General features: G+C 44.5%; 1 protein-coding gene across 12 annotated transcripts in view; it reads right to left on the bottom strand.

The window, feature by feature from the left end:
- Nucleotides 1-20,957, bottom strand: part of GLI2 (GLI family zinc finger 2) — a 406,855-nt gene that overhangs the window by 275,604 nt on the left and 110,294 nt on the right. For 8 of the 12 annotated variants that reach the window (XM_045033089.1, XM_045033083.1, XM_045033085.1 and 5 more), the window contains 3 exons: nt 14,286-14,474; nt 13,058-13,162; nt 10,883-11,118 (listed from right to left, as the gene is read on the bottom strand). The gene's annotated coding sequence lies outside the window, so the exon portion shown is untranslated. Of the gene's footprint in view, nt 1-8,797; nt 8,861-10,882; nt 11,119-13,057; nt 13,163-14,285; nt 14,475-20,957 lie in introns of those variants that run through there. The other 4 variants (XM_045033086.1, XM_045033079.1, XM_045033087.1 and 1 more) reach the window with 4 other exon arrangements.

Genomic DNA, 20,957 nt, shown 5'->3' with positions numbered 1-20,957 from the left:
CCCAGACCAAAGGTGGTTGAGAAAGAACTGGGGGTGGTTGGACCGCACAGTGCTATATAGACGTTGCTCACAGCCATGAGACAGGGAGGAGTGCATGTGTGGTCCAATGGGCACTGCTACTGAAGATCTCCAATCTCAGGTGCAGGGGGCACTCCTGCACCTACAGTGGAGCACCCACAGGGTCACTACTCAAAGAAGAAATGTTAGTTATAACTAATTTCAGAGATTGCTCATTAGGACTAAAGTAATTTTCATGATAAACCCAAACACAGATGAACTAGTCTCTGACTAAAGGCCATGTTTTAAGAGGCCTATCATGATTGATGGGTTTGAGTGGAAAGTATGGTAATTACAGGGGAGTTTTGCTTTGAATTTTCGGGGTTCATTTGTACTCAGAGCTCAAGACAGGAGAACTCCACACAAGCAAACAATGGCTCCTGCAAATCCTCTTGAGAAATGAAAGCACGGAGTTCTAGTTATGGCTTTATACAGACCTGGAGCCATCTGTCCTGCGGGGAGCAGCTAACCCATCACAGTGAACATCTCTGTGTAATGCTGAATTGCTATATACACAGAGTAGATTGAGGCCTTAGAAAGCAAGTTTGATTCTCTTAAGTTTCAGAGATGAAAGATAGTCATTCAGTTAAGGAGCTAGAGTGGGATTAACATAAGAATGTCCATAATGGGTCAGACCAAAGGTCCATCAAGCCCACTATCCTGTCCTCTGACAGTGGTCAATGGCAGGTGCCCCAAAGAGAATGAACAGACAGGTTATCATCAAATGATCCATGCCCTGTCACCCAAACCCAGCTTCTGGCAAACAGAGGCTAGGGACACCATTCCTGCTATCCTGGCTAATAGCCATTGATGGACCTATCTTCCATGAATCTATCTAGCTCCTTTTTGAACCCCGTTATAGTATTGCCTTCACAACACCCTCTGGATTCCGAAGACCTGAGTTCTATTCTCAGCCTTCCTGTATGATCTTTGGCAAGTCACCTAATCTTTTTGTGTTTCACCTCCCCAGATGTAAAATGGAAATAATAATGCATTGTTTCTTGTCTATTTAGATTGTGAGCTTTTCAAGCACTACCTCTTATTATGGGTCTGTATTCTTTATAATGGGACCCTGATTTTGGCTGGGGAGTCCAGGCAATACTCTAATGTAAATAAATAATGATTAATAATTATATCAGAATACTGTTTGGATTCTATATGTATTGCATAAAATGCACCATCAAATCCATTATACTTTATTTTTTAGTTTAGCCACGAAATAATTTAACTAAAAAGTTGGTAACGAGACTGAACTAGTTGAATGATCGGAAACTATAGAAAAAAGCAAGTTAACTATTAAACTCTGCCACCTAGTGGGAAACTGGGAAATATCGCATTAACAAATCTCAAAAAGCTCATACAATGTATTCCAAAAGTTGTGATCAGTGGAGTGAACAATGTTAAAGACATATTAGATGGCTATGCCCATTCCCCCAAAAGGGCAAGAATCCTTGCAGAGACGTTGTAGTTGATTTTCACTGATATTGCACATGATATTAACCAAAAGGCTGAGGCATGAACATATCTGCCTGTAGTTTATTGTTGCTTTAGTTGCTGAGTACCCATCAACGAGAGGGTTGCAGCTCCCTGTGAATGGGGGGGAAGGAGTAGGAAGTGGGCAGAGGGATAGGAGGGGGAGCCACTGAGACTTGGCAGCCAGAGATAGGGAGACAGCTGGCTCCAGGCCATGAAGGGGCATCTGGGCAGTTCCTACTGCTATTCCTCAGCAGCTGGTGCCTAGTGCCCTGTGCTCCTCCATCCTTGGCAGCTGGCACACCATGTGCTAATACCCCCTTGCCCAGGTGCTGGTGCCCTGTCCCCTATGCTGCTGGGTGCATGTGTGCAGGGCCGGCTTTAGGCACTGCAGGACCTGATTTGAAAGAGCTGCCACTGAAGACAGCGGCGGGACTTCAGCGGCAGCTCAATTTGCTGCCAGTGCCTTTGGCGGCACGTCGGTGGAGGGTCCTTCTTCCATGGCAGCGATTGAGCTGCCGCCGAAGACAGCGGCGGGATTTCGGCGGCAGCTCTATTGGCTGCCGGTGCCTTTGGCGGCACATTGGCGGAGAGTCCTTAGGGGCACGGAGCCCTCTTAGGGGTGCAGGGCCCGATTCGGGGGAATCGGGTGAATCGCCCTAAAGCCGGCCCTGCATGTATGCTCCTGCACCTCCCCCAGACCAGGCTGAAACCAGGATAACTGTGCAGAGAAGACAGACCCTCCGTTGCCAAAGCAAAGAGACAGCAGTTGTGGACCAATCTTACATTTCAGACCCTGGGCCACATCTCCAGCTAGTGTCAATCAGCATCATATCATTTACTTCCATGGAGCAGTTCTGACTGACACCAGCTGAAGATTTGGCACACTGGGTGTGTCTCTTTCCCAAAGGCCAGCCATACACCCAGGCATTAAACATCACTCTGCTCAGGATTCATGCTGACAGGTAGGTTCTTGTATCATAGGCAGAGGTCTAATTTCAAGTCTAAACTTCCTGGTGGCCAGTGTATATCCATTTGTTCTTGTGTCCACACTGGTGGACACAAGAACTTAAACACACTGAGCTTAAATAATTCCTCTCCCTCCCTGGTATTTATTCCTCTGATATATTTATAGAGAGCCATCATATCTCCCCCTCAGCCTTCTTTTGGTTCGGCTAAACAAGGCAAGCTCTTTGAGTCTCCTCTCATAAGACAGGTTTTCCATTCCTTAGATCATCCTAGTAGCCCTTCTCTGTACCTGTTCCAGTTTGAATTCATCCTCCTTAAACATGGGAGACCAGAACTGCACACAGTATTCCAGATGAGGTCTCACCAGTGCCTTGTATAACAGTACTAACACCTCCTTATCTTTGCTGGAAATACCTCACCTGATGCATCCCAAGACCACATTAGCTTTTTTCACAGCCATATCACATTGGCGGCTCATAGTCATCCTGTGATCAACCAATACTCTGAGGTCCTTCTCCTCCTCCGTTACTTCCAAGTGATGCGTCCCCAGTTTATAACTAAAATTCTTGTTATTAATCCCTAAATGCATGACCTTCACTTTTCACTATTAAATTTCATCCTATTACCATTACTCCAGTTTACAAGGGCATTCAGATCTTCCTGTAGGATATCCCAGTTCCTCTCTGTATTGGCAATACCTCCCAGCTTCGTGTCATCCACAAACTTTATTAGCACATTTCCACTTTTTGTGCCAAACTCAGCAATAAAAAGATTAAATAAGATTGGTCCCAAAACCAATCCCTGAGGAACTCCACTAGTAACCTCCTTCCAGCCTGACAGTTCACCTTTCAGTATGAGCCATTGTAGTCTCCCCTTTAACCAGTTCCTTATCCACCTTTCAATTTTCATATTGATCCCCATCTGTTCCAATTTAGCTAATAATTCCCCATGTGGAACCATATCAAATGCCTTACTAAAATCGAAGTAAATTAGATCCACTGCGTTTCCTTTGTCTAAAAAATCTGTTACCTTCTCAAAGAAGGAGATCAGGTTGGTTGGGCATGATCTACCTTTTGTAAAACCATGTTGACTTTTGTCCCATTTACCATTGACCTCAATGTCCTTAACTACTTTCTCCTTCAAATTTTTTTCCAAGACCTTGCATACTACAGATGTCAAACTAACAGGCTTGTAGTTACCCGGATCACATTTTTTTCCTTTCTTAAAAATAGGAACTACTTTAGCAATTCTCCAGTCATATGGTACAAACCCTGAGTTTACAGATTCATTAAAAATTCTTGCTAATGGGCTTGCAATTTCATGTGCCAGTTCCTTTAATATTCTTGGATGAAGGTTATCTGGGCCCCCCAATTTAGTCCCATTAAGCTGTTCGAGTTTGGCTTCTGCCTCGGATGTGGTAATATCTACCTCCATATCCTCATTCCCATTTGTCATCCTACCATTATCCCTAAGCTCCTCATTAGCCTCATTAAAGACTGAGGCAAAGTATTTGTTTAGATATTGGGCCATGCCTAAATTATCCTTAACCTCCACTCCATCCTCAGTGTTTAGCAGTCCCACTTCTTCTTTCTTTGTTTTCTTCTTATTTATATGACAATGGAACCTTTTACTATTGGTTTTAATTCCCTTTGCAAGGTCCAATTCTACATGGCTTTTGGCCTTTCTCACTTTATCCCTACATGTTCTGACCTCAATAAGGTAGCTTTCCTTGCTAATCCCTCCCATCTTCCACTCCTTGTAGCCTTTCTGCTTTTTCTTAATCACCTCTCTGAGATGCTTGCTCATCCAGCTTGGTCTACAACTCCTGCCTATGAGTTTTTTCCCCTTTCTTGGGATGCAGGCTTCTGATACATGCATCCGACGAAATGGGTATTCACCCATGAAAGCTCATGCTCCAATATGTCTGTTAGTCTATAAGGTGCCACAGGACAATTTGAGGCTTCTGATAGTTTCTGCAACCTTGACTTTAAATAAATCCAGGCCTCCTCCGCCTTTAGATCCACAAGTTCTTCAGTCCAATCCACTTCCCTAACTAATTTCCTTAATTTTTTTATGTTAGCCCTTTTGAAATCAAAAACCCTAGTCACAGATCTATTTTTGTTTATCCTTCCATTTAGTTTAAACTGAATTAGCTCATGATCACTTGAACCAAGGTTGTCCCCTACAACCATTTCTTATATGAGGTCCTCACTACTTACCAAAATCAAATCTAAAATGGCATCCCCTCTTGTTGGTTCAGCAACTACTTGGTGAAGAAATCCATCAGCTATTGAATCCAGGAAAATCTGAGCCCTATTACTACTACTAGCACTTGTCCTCCAGTTTATATCTGGGAAGTTAAAGTCTCCCATGATCACACAATTCTCATTAGTATTTACTTCATTAAAAACATTAAAGAGGTCTCTATCCATATCCAAATTGGATCCCGGCGGTCTACAGCACACCCCAAGCACTATCCCAGGGGAGGCTCTAGTAGCTTTCTTCCCCAATGTGATTTTTGCCCAGACAGACTCTTTCTTATCCATTCCATCACTTAATATTTCTTTACAGTCTACCTCATCATTGATATACAATGCTACTCCACCTTTGCCTTTATTTCTGTCTTTCCTAATCAGCACATACACTTCAATACCTGTACTACAGTCATGACTACTATTCCATCATGTTTGTGTTATCCCTATAATATTTGGTTTCACTTCCTGCACCAATAGCTCTAGTTCCTCCATTTTGTTACCTAGGCTCCTCGCAGTAGTGTACAAACATCTTAATTTTTGCTGTTTGGCTTCCCTCACATTCTTTACCCGATTAAGCACAGACATTCTACCACCAGTAGCACCTATTAGGCCTGGTCTACACTGGGTGGGGGTCAAACTAAGGTACGCAACTTCAGCTATGCGAATAGCGTAGCTGAAGTCGAACTACCTTAGTTCGAGTTACTTACCCGTCCTCACGGCGCGGGATCGACGTCCGCAGCTCCCCCGTCAACTCCGCCACCGCCGTTCGCGGTGGTGGAGTTCCGGAGTCGACGGGAGCGCGTTCGGAGTTCGATATATCGCGTCTAGATGAGACGCGATATATCAAACTCCGAGAATTCGATTGCTACCCGCCGATCCGGCGGGTAGTGAAGACGTACCCTTAGACTAGTATCTACACTACCCTTCCTCCTTATGTCCATTTTCCTACCCACAGCTGTATCCTTTCTTACTTTGTTTTCTTCCCTCTCAATGTTAAAATCCAGCGTGGAGATTACCTGGACATCTCCCATCCGTCTCCCCCAAATTCCTAGTTTAAAGCTCTTTTAATCAGTTGTGCCAGCCTCCATCCTAGAAGTCTATTTCCCTCCCTACTCAGGTGAAGTCCATCCTGAGAGAACAGTCCTCTGTCCATGAATGCCTCCCAGTGGCCATACATCTCAAAGCCCTCCTTATAGCACCGCTGCCTGAGCCATCTGTTGATCATCACAATCTTGTCACACCTTTATTGCCCTTCTCTAGGAACAGGCAGAATCCCACTGACGATCACCTGAGTCTCGATTTCCTTAACCGTCTTCCCCAGTCTGGCATAATCTCCCTTGATAAGTTCCAGCAAGAATCTAGACGTATCATTTGTTCCCACATGAAGGACAATCAGTGGATTCTTTCCCGCTCCCATTAGGATCCTCGTCAACCTCAGGTCCACATCCCATATATTAGCACCCGGCAGACCGCACATCCTTCTGTTCTCTGGATCAGCTCTATTTACAAGCCTGTCTATTCTTCTCAGTAAGGAATCCCCAATCACATAGACCTGCCTTTTCCTGGTGATGGTGCGATTCTCCAGTCTATCCCCTGTTCCCTCTGGCTGCAAGTCCTCTCAATTCCTATTGTCCCTTGCAATCCTCCGCAACCCGTCCCGTATCCTCCTGGGGCTCATATTTGGTGTTATCTCCATTGACTCTTCCCCTCATCCTATAGGACTAGCTGCTCTTCTCTTCTTCCTTGCCCTCTCACCTTCAGCGACCACCTGCTGTGCCCCTTCTTCATTTTCCAACTCCGCAAACCTGTTCCTGAGCTCTATTTCTCCTTCACTAGCCTGTCTTTTCCTCTGCCTGGTTCTCTTGGTCAGATGCTTCCACTGTCCACTTTCCTCACCCAGCAGTCTCCCCTCAGAATTCTTTGGTCCTGTTTCCATCTGCAAGTCTGAGCTTTTCCCTTCAGCCTCCTCATGTCTCTGTTCCATCATCTGCTCGAACACCCTTCTAAACTCAACCAGATTTGCACACAACTCCACCCACAAAGCTCTCCTGCAGGATATGTAGTGACCACATGCTTGACCAAGAAAAGCTCGAAGCCCTACATCATTAGAACAAATTCTCATTGTCTTCTCATTTCAGAAGGGATGGCTTCTGGTACCATCTGAAAGTTTCTCTTTTTCAAATAAACCCTTTCAGGAGTATCACAACATGTGTCATAGGTTTATTCCCCACTCTGAACTTTAGCGTTCACAAGATGGGGACCTGTATGGACTCCTCTAAACTAAAATCCTAGTTTAGATCTGGTACGCTGCCACCAGCCAGTTTGTTTAGTGTCTGGCACACTCCCTGTTCCCCCAAACTTTCCCTGAGGAACACAGATCCAAACTCCTTGAATCTCAACACAAAGGGAAATAACCTATTTCCCCCACCTCCTTCCCCCCTCCCCTCTCCTAGTCCTTAGGAGAGATACCTTGATTCAAACTTATTGAATCAAACAAAGAGGGATTCACTTTTCCCCCCTCCCCTTCCCCTGAAAATCCAAACAAGGGAAGAAATCAATGAAGTTCTAAAAAGAAAAGATTTTATTAAAAGAAAGAAAGAAAGTACACTATCACTGTAACACCAAGATGGAAAATATACAGGGTCTAGCTATAAACCTGGAGAGGCTTCTCCCCCCGCTCCTTTCTCAGAATAATCAAAGTAACAGCAAACAGAAATAAAGATATCAGAGGGGTAGCCGTGTTAGTCTGGTTCTGTAGAAGCAGCAAAGAATCCTGTGGCACCTTATAGACTAACAGACGTTTTGCAGCATGATGCATCCGAAGAAGTGGGTATTCACCCACGAAAGCTCATGCTGCAAAACGTCTGTTAGTCTATAAGGTGCCACAGGATTCTTTGCTGCTTCTACAGAAATAAAGATATTTCTTCAGCAGACACACAATTGCAAATGTAGAAATTAATTATAAGACTAAACCGCCTTTCTAATACTCACTATACTGAATAGAAGAAAATACTTCAGGAAACTTGGAGAGCCTGGAAAATATGTCTGGCCTCTCTTAAATCCAAAGAGAGAACGGCAACCCAAACAAAGGACACAGACAAAGACTTCCCTCCACAGAGATTTGAAATTATTTTGTCCCCTGATTGGTCCTCTGGTCAGGTGTTCATCAGGTTACTGAGCTTGTTAACCCTTTACAGGTAAAAGAGACCTTAACCCTTAACTATCTGTTTATGACACCATGTGTCATAAGAACCAATTGTGATGCTAGTTTTCATGATGTCGAATTCTGTTATACTCAGATGTGGACTGAGATTGCTAGCTCATTTTATGCAGGCCATTGAATAGCCATCAATTATCATTTTCAATCAAAGTGCTGAATCTGAACACTCACAAATCATTAGAAAGTTTGGAATAGGAGAGGAGCTTTGCAGCTGATCTTATTCTGAATCAAACCAAAACTCCATATCTGAACCACACCTGAAATTTGGATCCAGATATAGATCTTGTTTAATCATTACCAAATGAGCTGGATTTGAACTGAAAGTGAAAGACTCTATAGCCTGTTACCAGTTAACCAGCCCCCCATGCTCGGTGCAATTCTGGAGATGTTCACCTCGTGGATACTCACTTGAGTCCTAGAGGAGCACTGTGCAGGGCTTTCATGCTCAATTATTCTGTGACTCAATGGGTAGTTCAGTCCACACTTTTCTTGCAGCCCAATGTATTTGAACAGACACCCTTGTATGTTGCTTTGAAGGCACTTTCAGGCTGAGGCACAAAGCTCTATAGAAGATGCTTATCCAAAATATCCAAACCTCTTGGAGCTACAAAAGTGGGCTAAAAGCCACTTGAGAACTGACTTTTGATCTTTCCCATCATCTACTTCTCAGTTTCCCCTCCTAGAGATGAAAAGTTTGGAAAGAAAGTTCTAACAAGGAAGGCTCATCTGTGCATGCAAATCATTGCACTTCAGCCAGCCAAGCACATCCCCTGCCTCCTGGCTGCATCAAATTGTGATCTGCTTTGTCCTCCTAGTCTCTTACCTCCAGCACTGACTTCTGCCTCCTGTGACTGCTTGGGAGTGGGACGAGTTTGGCAGCTGAAGGAGCCAGATGTCAAGGTCTGCAAAGAAAGCTCCCAGCAGCGGCAGCTGCTTGTCAGTTCACCTTCCCCTGTGGCTTTGCATTTGGCTCTGGTGCTGAATTTGCTGGTGGCCACTGTTGGCCTTGCCTGAGGGTCTAGCGTGGGATCAGTTCCCTGTGGAAAACTTTGCTTTCTCCTCCTAAAAGTCAGTTCCCAGTGATTCACAGCTCAGGGGAAAATGTATACTTCCTTCCCCAGTATATTTCAGGGAAGGGTTTATGTCCAACGGTTCCTTGTACAGAATTGTGTTATTAAAAGGAAAATTGTTCCCCTCCTATATCTACATATTCATTCACAATAATACTATACAACTCCTTTTTTGGGGGGGAAAGAAGAGTAATATCTCGGTACTGGTGCCATGGCTAAATGTTCGCTTGTGTTTTATGCTAATGACACTTTGCAAGTACTTTTTTCATCAACAGACTTCAATGTGCTTTACAGAAATGATTCCGCATTTCTATCTCCTTTTGTCAAATGGGAAACTGAGGCATGGAGATTAAGGCAAACAATTTCTAATTTGGAAGCTCACAAGTTAGGCAACTAAACAATATTTAGGCACATAAATAAGTAGTTTGATTTTCAGGACAAGACATTACCCACACATCAATGGGAGTGGTGGCACACAGAAGCAGCATGGTCTAGTGCAGTGGTTCCCAAACTGTGGGGCACAGAGAGGGGCGTGGAGGACCTGGGTCAGCCCCCACAGGGGGTGGGGAGGGACTGCCACCACTAGCCACAGCTCCACTCCATCCCCTGCTCTGCCCCCAGCCAGCTCCAACCCCAGCCACAGCTCCAGTCCACTCCCAGACCAGCTCCAGGCCCAACCGCAGCTCTGCTCTGCCCCTAGCTCACCTACACTCCGCCCCCTGCCCAGGTCTGCCCTCATTCCCTCTCTGCCTCCAGGGCAGCTCTTCCTTTAGCCCCAGCTCCTCCCACATCCCCAGTTCTGCTCCCATCTTTGCCTTCAGCCCAAGCTTCTTGGCTGAGGAAGCCTTGGCTGTGCAGTAATGCAGAGATAGCATGGACAGATTCCATTACTGGTAAGTAGGGGCAAGACAGGAAAAGTTTGGGCATCACTGGTCTAATGGATAGTGCACTGGACTGGGAGTCAGGAGATCTGGGTTTGTTCTATTCCTGACTATGCTGTTGATAAGATGTATGATCTTAGATAAGTCTTTGAGGACAGAAGGGACTATCATGATAATCTAGCCTGACCTCCTGCACATCGTAGGCCACAGAACCTTACCTTCCCTCTCCCATAGTAGGGCCATAACCTGTGGCTGAGTTACTGAAGTCCTCACATCTTGATTTTAAAACTTCAAGTTGCCATTTACTCTAGTTCAGACCAGCAGGTGACCCACGTCCCATGCTGCAGAGGAAAGTGAAAAACTGCCAAGGTCTCTGTCAATTCCTTCCTGACCCCAAATATGGTGATCAGTTAGACCCTGAGCATGTGGATGAGAGGCAGTGCCGTCCCTAGGGGGGTGCAGGGCCCAGGACAACCCCCCACTCTACCGCTTCCCCCAAGACCCTGCCCCTGCCCTGCCTCTTCTCACCCTGCTCTGCCCCCGTCCTTTCCCACCCCTGCTCATAGCCATCTTGTAATCGACTAATATACACAGGTCTTTCTCCTCTTGTCGCTTCCAAGTTGTAAATCCCCAGTTTATACCAAAAATTCTTGTTGTTAATCCCTAAGTGTAAAACCGTGCACTTTGCACTATTAAATTTAATCCCTCCAGTTTTCAAGGTCATCCAAATCTTGTATGATATTCTGGTCTTCCCTATTGGCAATACCTCTCAACTTTGTGTCATCCCAAATTTTACTAGCACACTCCCACTTTTTGTGCCAAAGCCATTAATGTAAATATTAAGTGAGACTGGTCACAAGACCGATCCCTGAGGAACTCCACTAATAACCTGCCTCCAGCCTAACAGGCCACCTTTCAGCATGACCTGTTGTAGTCTCCCCCTCACCAGGTTCTTACCTATCTTTTGATTCTCTCTCCGAGTTAGGTATCCCATTGTTCTAATAATGCTTATTAGTGTAGATGAGGCTGTTGTCAACTCTGTCATATCCTCTTTGAGGAGTGTGGAATGGTCACACTCTTTTTCCAGTGCTAAGTGTTTTGCAGCCATGATTTCCACTACTCCTCTAAGCCTGGTCAGCTCTGCGGGGTAGGAAGTGATACCAATTTGTGCTTCTGGGCTCTTTGAAATAGTCCTACAACAATCACAAGAGTAAATTAATTTTCTGTTTATTTCACCTCATCAATTTAACATTAGTCTTATTTTTACAATAGAAATCTTCAGAATCAGTAGTTGTTACTACAGAATCATGAGACAACCAGTAGATGGCACCACAGTACAGCAGTTAAAGAAGACATATCAATAGTCGAGAGTACAGAAGCAAAAACCCTGTTATCGCTATTACCAACTCTTCCCTGTCTGACTTCATCTCACCTCAAAAATGTCTTGGCTAAAGATTAATTTCCCATAATAGATATCAGATCCTAGCAATATCAGAAAGCAACCCCCCCTCACCTCTCTCTAAGTCTTCCCCTCCCCTCAGTATTTACATATATAAAGAATCAGAACAGGGGGCTAGGAGACAGAACCCCTTGTTTCTCTTTCTGATGCAGTTTTGGACTCATTGTGTGACCTTGGGCAAGTCATTTCACCTCTCTGTGCCTCAGTTTCTCCATCTGTAAAATGGGGGAAATGATACTGACCTCCTTTGTAGAGCATTTTGAAATCTAAGTGCTAGAGCTAGGTGATATTATTATTTACTATAATTATTACCCCTGTACTTTTAAAGAAGCATCTCAGTGGTGCATTTTAATAGTGAGTTGAATTTTTTTGAAATTTAAAAAAAGTGAGAAAAATTGACCAAATTTTCATGATTCCTTTCCCTGTTCCCCCACCATTTCTCAGCCAGCTCTTGTTTTGATACTTTACTCATCTCTTATAATTCCCATCCCTTCCAGTTCCTTTTCTGTTAGACCCCCCTGGATTGGTTTTACTTGTTTGAGGCTGGTTTTCATTATAATCTGGTTTATATTGCTATGCAGGGCCCTAAGCATCTTGGCAGAGGGTTCGGTATAAAAACCATCTTTCTTCACTAAGATATTACTAATTCAAACTCTCCATGGGACTTGTATTCCTAAATCACTTACACATTTTTGAAAATCCCACCCCATGTTCCTCTGAAGGTCAGCTTGGTCCAGTGGATAGGACATTAGACAGGGACTCAGAATACAGGGTTTCTATTCCTTCCTCTGCAACTGACTTGCTAGATGACCATGGCAGAGTCACTTAATTCATCTGTTTCTTTCCTCGTGCCTTCCACACCTTGTTTATTTAGGGGCAGAATCTGACTCCGTATTATGACTAGTGAATTTGTGAGCTGCTTTTGCTGCATGGATAGGAGCTGCTGTGCTGTGCGTGGTGGTGTTGGGCTGTAGGTATGTGTACGTGCACCATTTGAGATCACCGTCTACTGAATAAACAGCTCATGCTGGGCGTAAACTGTGAGATCACAAGTGAAAAATAATAGCATTCAACAAAAAATTTGTCTTTGGCTTTAACTAGCAAGCCAAGGAGGAAGAGATACACAACTCTAATGTGCCAATACCGTCCCCTGAGGGTGCCCTTGTTTTCCAGGCCCACAGCCAACAAAGTAAAAAATCTTGTGAAGAAGTAAGAACCACATTATTCTGTAACAGCCCTGGAGCCTGAAAAAGGGTTTCATGTTGACAGAATGTTTTAAACTGAGAGGCACATTAGGAACACTGTGACTTGTACGGCTATTTCGGTGTAGGGATAACTGGATTTGACGGCTTTGTTAAGTGTAATTCAAATGGATATCACAGAGCTAGCAAAGTGCCACAGAAATGGCAGGTGTGAAAGCTATATAAGTGGCATATTTTCTATGAGCAAGCCAAGTGGTTGGAGAATACTTATGGTTTGTGTCATTCATTCAGACTGAGAATAACTCTCAGCAGGATGGTGCTAGTGATGAATCACATCCTGTCAAAGAGCTGCTGTTAGGTTATACTTTTAACAGCCTACATATATTTAAATAATTCCACAGAACCTGCTTTAGTTGCCTAAGTGTTTACAAAAGAAGAAAGCTTTCCAGTGGGATAAAGTGTTTCTCTTACCCAGTGGTGTACAGCACTATGACTTCTGCCCAATGAAGCTGTTTTTCAAATGGAAAATTGGGCTTTTGCGAAAATAAAGTTTTTCAGAAAAAGTGTCCGCTTTCCCTGCAAAATTTAATGTTTTCAGTGAAAAACCACATGCACAAAAACTGAAATATTTTGTCCAAAAACCAAAATACTTAAATTTGGAAATGTTGATGTGGTACCTCATGGAAGTTGTAGTTTCATTGCCTTGTGTCTCTGTTCTTATCTATGGGCTGTGCTCCTCAGCTGGTCTACATCTCCCATGATACACCATGGCCCTCCCTAAGAGGGACGATTACAGTGCACCATGGGAGATGTAGTCTGACCAGGGAGACCAGTTTGTAGAGAAGAGTGGAAGCATGAGGCACTTGAACTATAGCTCCCATGAGGCATCATGGAAATATTCTTTCCAAATAGAAATATTTGGGGGTTTGGCTGACATTTTTCTGTATTCAAATTTTTGCCAAAAATAAAAAAAATTCTGTGGAAAAACTTCATTTTTAGCAGCTCTATATAGCACCCATTTCTAGCCCTGATACATCACAAGATTTTACACAAAGTTGTTATTTAAGCACACTATTATAGTGCCCTTCACAACTCTGATCCAGTTGATGAGCTATTTCATGAAGTCCACTGTCTGCTACTTATATTTTTCTCAGTTAATAATGGTCAAAGGACCACAACTGGTATACAAATAAATTCTTTCGATCAACATTCACTACACCCAGTGTTAATGTGTTTAGCATGAGTTTCCCTGAAACATCTTGCCCAAATTCCATACCAAAGCATGCCGCAGACTCTGCAAGACTCTGCTCTTACGGGCCAACCCCACTGAAAATTGAGAAAATAAAATTGAGTAATATAATTCCAATTATATATTATATTCCAATTAAAGTCTATAGCTGTTTGTCACTTATGGGACAGCAGTTCCACTGTCTTTTGTTCACATTACAGTAGGGGACTCTAAAAGCTGCAGCTGGTGGACTTTGTTGAACAGCCCAACAACTACAGCGGAGACCAGAGAGACATTAATAATTGTGCTATAACAACAGCTTTACATGGAGTTAAGGTGAATTACAGTTTCCCACCCAAATATTTGACCTAGAGCTGCCAGTGATCAACCTCTCCAGGCTGACTCCTTTGATGGATCAATTTGGAATGCGTTAGTGGCAATACTCACCACATTAAATAAAATACAACTCACCTTAACATTTTTTGGAAGTAGTCATGGAGTTTATGATGCCCAGTGGGAACAGCAATAGAGGGTCATCTGGAAAGAACAGTGAAGCGTTTTGAGCTCTCAGCTGGGAAATTGCAAGAAACAGATGGAGAAAATATCTGTGTTCTCAATGGTTTGCAAGACACCGATGAAGAACTTTGGGTCAATAACCCACTGAAAGACACAGAAAACCAAATCTGTGGTAAGAATATACTATACATGTATTGGAAAATGCCAGGTTATTAGAGAGAACTTAATCAAATCCCATTGTCTTTACTGATACCATGCTCTGGGAACTTCTGAGGCTAGATACAAATGAAGATGTTGTTTTTTATTTACAGGAAACCTGGAACCACTCCTTAAGGGAAAAAGAAGGAAATACTAGTGATGCGGGAACCTCAAAAGGAACAGACATTTGGGCTGGGGCAGTTCCGCTAATCATGCAGCTGGGGCACTGTCTCATTGAGAAAAATAAGGAACTTGGATACAAGAAAAATAAATCTGTCTTCACCTTTGTCTTGTAGATTGTAAACCCCTTAGTAGAGGGACTGAGTAGTTTATTTGGGTTTTGTCCATAGCTGAGAACATGGGTGGTGCATAAAAATAATATAAATAAAAATAATCCCAGTAGTATGTACCATTCAATGACGGGTCCAAACTGTATAGCGCATACATAGTGGGCTCCAGAACAAACTAACACATTAACATGCCCCTTTTATTGGGATGTAATTGGCCATTAATTTCCTATGTTGTGAAGAATCAAGTCTTTATATCTAACATATTTCTACAGTGTCTTTTATCCCAAAGGATCCTTGTGGTCTATACATATAGGAAATGCATCACCTGCCACAGGAATGTTGCCTCCTCTTGTCAGGAAAATCATTTGTTACTTAACAGTGCACAGCAACACTACACAATACTTGCTGATAGGACATTTTTGGGCACCACATACTGCAATTTAAGACAGGAACTGAAAAAAAAATACCATATCCTACTGAAATTGGATAGAGAATCAAAGTAGGAAGAATGGAATTTACCATTATAGAATTTAGCCAGGAATCTGGAAGTAACACACTTAGTGCTGCAAAAACGTGCCACGGGTTCTTTAATAATAACTATACAGGAGCAGGAATAGAATGTCATAAAAACTTAATGAAATCCCAACAAACCCCTGAAGACACATGTGAGGGGTCTGGTTCAAAAAGTGGAAAGAAAAAGATTGAAAGTTAGGTAATAGTAATAAATACAGGATTAACACCAGCCACTCCAAAACTCAGCATCTTTCAGGCTTGAATTCCATGAGTAGGGAAGTGAGTTCCACACTATTTGCTATACCTCAGTTTTACATTCCTTATGAAAGACTGTCCTCCAGCTGCACACCACTTCCTAATGCCCAGCTCATTCATGGATTCAGCACTGACTTACAGGGACAAGTGCCACAAACAGAACTGCCTGCACAACTTCCTGCAGCACCTATATAAGATGTTCTTTGCAGACCTCTTGTTCAAGGACGCTCTTCAAATCTGAACTTGCTTTGCTAATGAAATGAGGAAAGATCAAACCCTTCAGTGGTAAGGATGAAGAAGTGCTCTGCTTTGTACCTATGGGCCATTAGCTGTTAATAGACTTGTTTTATATTTAGCTCTACAGGGAGGTATCCGTTGGTCTTTTATAATGAGTTGTTTTCCTTTTATCAAACTGTTTGCTGAAAGCTATGCTCTTATTAATAGCGGACAAACAATAGAGCTGCAATATGTACCATTCTGTGGCAAAGCTCTGTTTCCTTATGAGACAATTAATCATATGACCCTCTGTTAGGCTGCAGATTTTGCAACTGTCACATGGCTGCCTGAGGCAGGTACTTCAGTCAGGTATTTGGACTTTCTTTAAACTCCCTAAAAAAACAAACAAAAGACTTGGCCTTGTACTATACGTTCATGAGCACAGGATTTAGGCAGATGCAGAAAAGATCAAGAACTTCAAATAGACTCACAGAGATTTCATTTTGCAAGAGTACGTTAGACTTAAGAGCAAAATCTTACTGTAAAAAAAAAGGTGTGGCACACGTGAGTGCTCGTAAGAGACTCAGCTTTATTTCCTGGTCCCTCTTAGGTGACATTGATCAAGGTTACAAAAGGACATACCCTTGTGACATGGCAGAGGACTCCAGCAGCTACTGCTACATCTTCATTTAAAAAAGAAAATTAAACACAAGTAAAACAACAACACACAAAAACAGCCAGTTAAAACATACACCCACCTGTCTGTGATGGACATCCTGGTAGACTATTGATCCCCTTTGGATTATTTTGTTTCTTTTTTGTCATCTATCAATAATTATCTCTGAACTTCAGTGGCTTTCAGATCACATAGCCACTTTTTCTTGGAACAGTTGCTTCTGTAGTGTCTGTTCAGCTGCTGGTGATTTTCATTGTCCATGACTGGATGGGAGGGTGATACTTCTACCAGCAGCATTGTAGCATTATTAACCTCTTTGGATTTGTTTAGAGATCTTCTGTTCCTCTTGTAGGACTGACCCTCAGGGGTGGTTATAAGCATAACCTTTGTGTACCTGGTTACCTGGACAGGTTTCCTACCACATTTTGTTGGAAGTCTAACATTCCCCACTTGCATTGGAGGTCACTGCTTGGCATTGTTGCTGTGGTATTTCTTCCTGGCATACAGCTATTTTGTAATTACTTCAGTGTCAATTTTCTTTGGATCAAGAAACTGTAACAATAGGAATCAGTGGATACTGACCTTGTCATATAGCATGGATCAAAGTTACAAAAGGCTATATCCCTGTTACATAGTAAATGACAGAATTCACTGACTCCAGTGGCTACTGCTCTATATGCTTTAGAAGAAAAACAAAGACAAAGAAAAAAGAGGAAAATACTTTGAAAATACCTGTTTCACATTATGTCTCTTCTTCCTGTTAGATGATGAGGATTAATAATATCTTAGACATATATAGCATCCTTCATTCAAAAAAAGACTTTAGACATGCTAACCATTTGAAAGAAACTAGAGGAGGAATTTTAGGTAGGCAGAATGTAGGGACTAGAATTTGGCCAGGTCACCATGAATCAGATTTTCAAAGGTACTTTGGTTACCTTTGAAAATCTGTCCCTGTGGCTAACACTTTGGTAAAAAGAACTGAAGGTACTTCACTGATCACAAATTATTAAGACCTCAGGGTTTTATCTCCAATGTGTTAAATTCTCCATCACTTGGAGTCTTTATATGAAGACTGAATGTATTTCTAAAAGATATGCTGTAGTTCAACCATGAGTTTATGGGCTGGATGCAGGAATCACTTCCCTGAGATCTATAGCCTGTGTTATGCAGGAAGTCAGACTAAAAATGTATGAGTCTTATCTGAAAGATGATATGTAAAACTTTGAATTTGCATAAATGCATCATCCAGGTTTATCAAGAGATAAGGAAGGCGTCAGAACATGGAAATATTGGGGTTAAGAGAAGTGAAGTCAGAGATAAAAAAAATCCATGGCTGGAAGGACTATGGACAACAGGAAGTTTTTAAAGTACATGAAGCTAAAAAGAAATCCTAGTAATGGGATAGGCCCATTAATGGATGGAGATGGTAAAATTGTTAATAATGATGAAGAAGAGGGAGAAGCAGTCAATAAACATTTCTGTTCTATGTTTGGAAAGAAACATGACTGTGTACATGTAGCACATAAGGATGAGGAAATACTTTCCAGTCTATTAGTAGGATGTTAAACATAATCTACTAGGAATAAACATTTTTAAATAAACCAGCCCAGATAACTTGCATCCAAGAGTTCTAAAAGAGTTGACTGAGGAGATCTCTGGCCCCCTACTATTAATTTTTAAGAAATCTTGAAATAGCAGGGAAGGTCCAGAAGACTGGAAGAGTGCTAGTTTTATGCCAATATTCAAAAAGGGCAGGTGGGATGACCAGGGTAACAGAAGGTCTGTTAGCCTGACATCGATCCCAGGCAAAAATAATAATAAAGCTGATATGGGATGCAACTGATAAAAATTAAAGAATAGGAATATAATTAATACCAATCAATACAATTTTACAGCAAATCGGTCTTCTCAAACAAAACTGATTTCATTCTTTGAGGAGATTACAAGTTTAGTTGATAAACGCAACTGCATATTGCAGGAGTGGCCAAACTTACTGACCACACAAGCCGTATACAACAATCTTCAGAAGTTCGAAAGCCAGGGCGCGCCAGCCACCTGGGAGGTGCCTGCCAGGGTTTGGGGCTTTGGCTCCACTTCTGCTAAAGCTTTGGCAGGTACATCCCACAGGCTGAAGTCTTGAGATCCCCCTCCCCGCTGGGCAGGAGCCAGAGGAGACACGTGAGGGGGGGATGTGGGGTCACACACCACCAATTTTAGCCAGGATTTGCTGGCCCTGCTCAGTCACATGGTGCCACCTGCACGGCAGCTGCTGGAGCCGGCTAGCTGGGAGCTGAAGCCATGGGGAGAGGCAGTGGCAAACAGCTGGGAGCTGCAGGGAGAGCCACTGATTTTCCTGCTGCCTCTCCCCATTCAGCTAAAGCAGCAGCCCCTCCTTGCAGCTCCCAGCTCTTTGCCTCCTACCTGCGAGCTGCGGGGAGGGGCCACTGAGGGTAAGAGGGTGTGTGTGCCCGGGGGGCCATGACTCAAGCTGTTGGGGGTGAACTTTTAAATTGTACCCCCCACTCTCAGCTGGCATCAGTCATCTCTAGCGGAAGCTCCTAGCCTTCTCACCCTGCTGCTGGGCAGAAGCTCCGAGGACCCTAACCCTCCCCTCTCCAGTCTGCAGATGGAGAATATGGGGGATGTGTGGGGGTTCTGCAAGCCACACTTTAACTGTAAAAGAGCCACATGTGACTCGCGAGCCACAGATTGGTAACCCTTGGCATTAGGGTGACCAGACGTCCTGATTTTATCGGGACTGTCCCGATATTTGCTTGTTTGTCCCGCGTCCCGACCAATGTTAGGTCGGGACCCTGGACAAACAAGCAAAGGCTCCGGAGCCCGAAGGGCTCGCGCCCTCCCCTGCCCCGACTCCGCCCCCTCCTTCCCCCATTGGATCCTTCCCCAAATCCTCGCCCCCATCCCCGCCCCCTCACTGCCCCATTGTCTCCCTCCCCAAATCCCCGCCTCTTTCCAAGCATGCCATGCCCAGGAGAAGCAGGGGAGCGCGGGGCCGGGGTGAGTGTGAGTCTGGCCTGGCCCCGAGCAGGCAGGACTCGGGCGCGGTACCTGGAGGGAGAGTAGGGGGGGCGGTCCGTGGGGCTAGGTGGCGGCTGTTCTCCCCACCTGGGCAGGGGACTCGGGAGCAGCCGCTGCTGCAGCTCCCACTGCTGCGGGGGGAGGAAGTGGCCAAGCACGTGGCGCTCGGCGGCTGCGGCTTTGGTGCCCGGGCCCGAACCCCCCGAGCCCGGGCCTGCTGCGGGGCAGCGCGCACACTGCACTCAGCCCCTGGCCAGTCGCGTCTGGGCTGGCTGCCCAGCTGGTGCAATCCCGTGGCGGAGGCATCAGCAGCCCAGTCCCGTTTGTTCCCCTGCAGGACCCGAGCGGGATGCGGGGGGCTCGGGCCTGCTGCCCCCACTCCGAGGCCGCCCGCAGGATTGCACCAGCTGGGCAGCCAGCCCAGACGCGAGTGGCCAGGGGCTGGGTATGCGCAGCGTGCGCGCTGGGTCCCCGCAGCAGGCCCGGGCTCGGGGGGTTCGTGGGCGCCAGAGCCGCAGCTGCCGAGCTTGGCCAGCGGCCGCTTCCTCCCCCCGCGGCAGTGGGAGCTGCAGCAGCGGCTGCTCCCGAGTCCTGCTGCCCAGGTGGGGAGAACAGCCGCTGCCTGGCCCCGCAGGCCACCCCATACTCTCCCTCCAGATACCGCGCCTGAGTCCTGCCTGCTCGGGGCCAGGCTGGACTCACACTCACCCCGGCCCCGTGCTCCCCTGAGTCTCCCGGGCCTCCCTCCAGCGCTTGCGGAGGGAGGAGGAATCGGGGGTGGGGGATTTTTTTTTTCTCTGCCGCCATTTTTTCCCCCTCTGCCCCCGCCCCGCCCCCCCGCGTCCCGATATTTGACCTGGGTGATCTGGTCACCCTACTTGGCATAGAGTAATATGCTTAGACTTTTGTAAGGACTTTTGCATGCCATTATGATTAAAAAATAGCACTGTACAATATCAATATGGTATGTTAAATAGACTAAAAACTGACTAACTGACATATCTCAAAAAGTAATCATCAATAGGGAATCATCACCAAATTGGTATTTTTCCAGTTGGGTTCTGCAAAATTCAGTACTAGGCCTGATGCGATTCATCATTTTCATCAGTGATCTGGAAGTAAATAATAAAATCACTTCTGATAACATTTATGGATGACACAAAGATTGGTGGAATGGTAAATAATGAAGAAGACGGGGTATTCTTACAGAGTGACCTGATTGCATGGTAAGATGGGCCCATTCAAACAAAATGTATTTGAATACACCAAATGCAAAATTATACATTGAGGAACAAGGAATGCAGGCCATATCTACAGAACAGGAGACCATATCCTGGAAAACAGTGACTCTGAAAAGGAGTTAGGGCTCAAGATGGACAAACAACTGCCCCCACTATGATGCTGAGGCAAAAAAGGCTAATGAGATCTTTGGATGTA

Source organism: Mauremys mutica, chromosome 10 (genome assembly GCF_020497125.1).
Source record: "Mauremys mutica isolate MM-2020 ecotype Southern chromosome 10, ASM2049712v1, whole genome shotgun sequence".
Lineage (NCBI taxonomy): Eukaryota > Metazoa > Chordata > Testudines > Geoemydidae > Mauremys > Mauremys mutica.
Note: the sequence above shows the minus strand (reverse complement) of the source record. Positions and strands in the feature narration are given on the sequence as shown.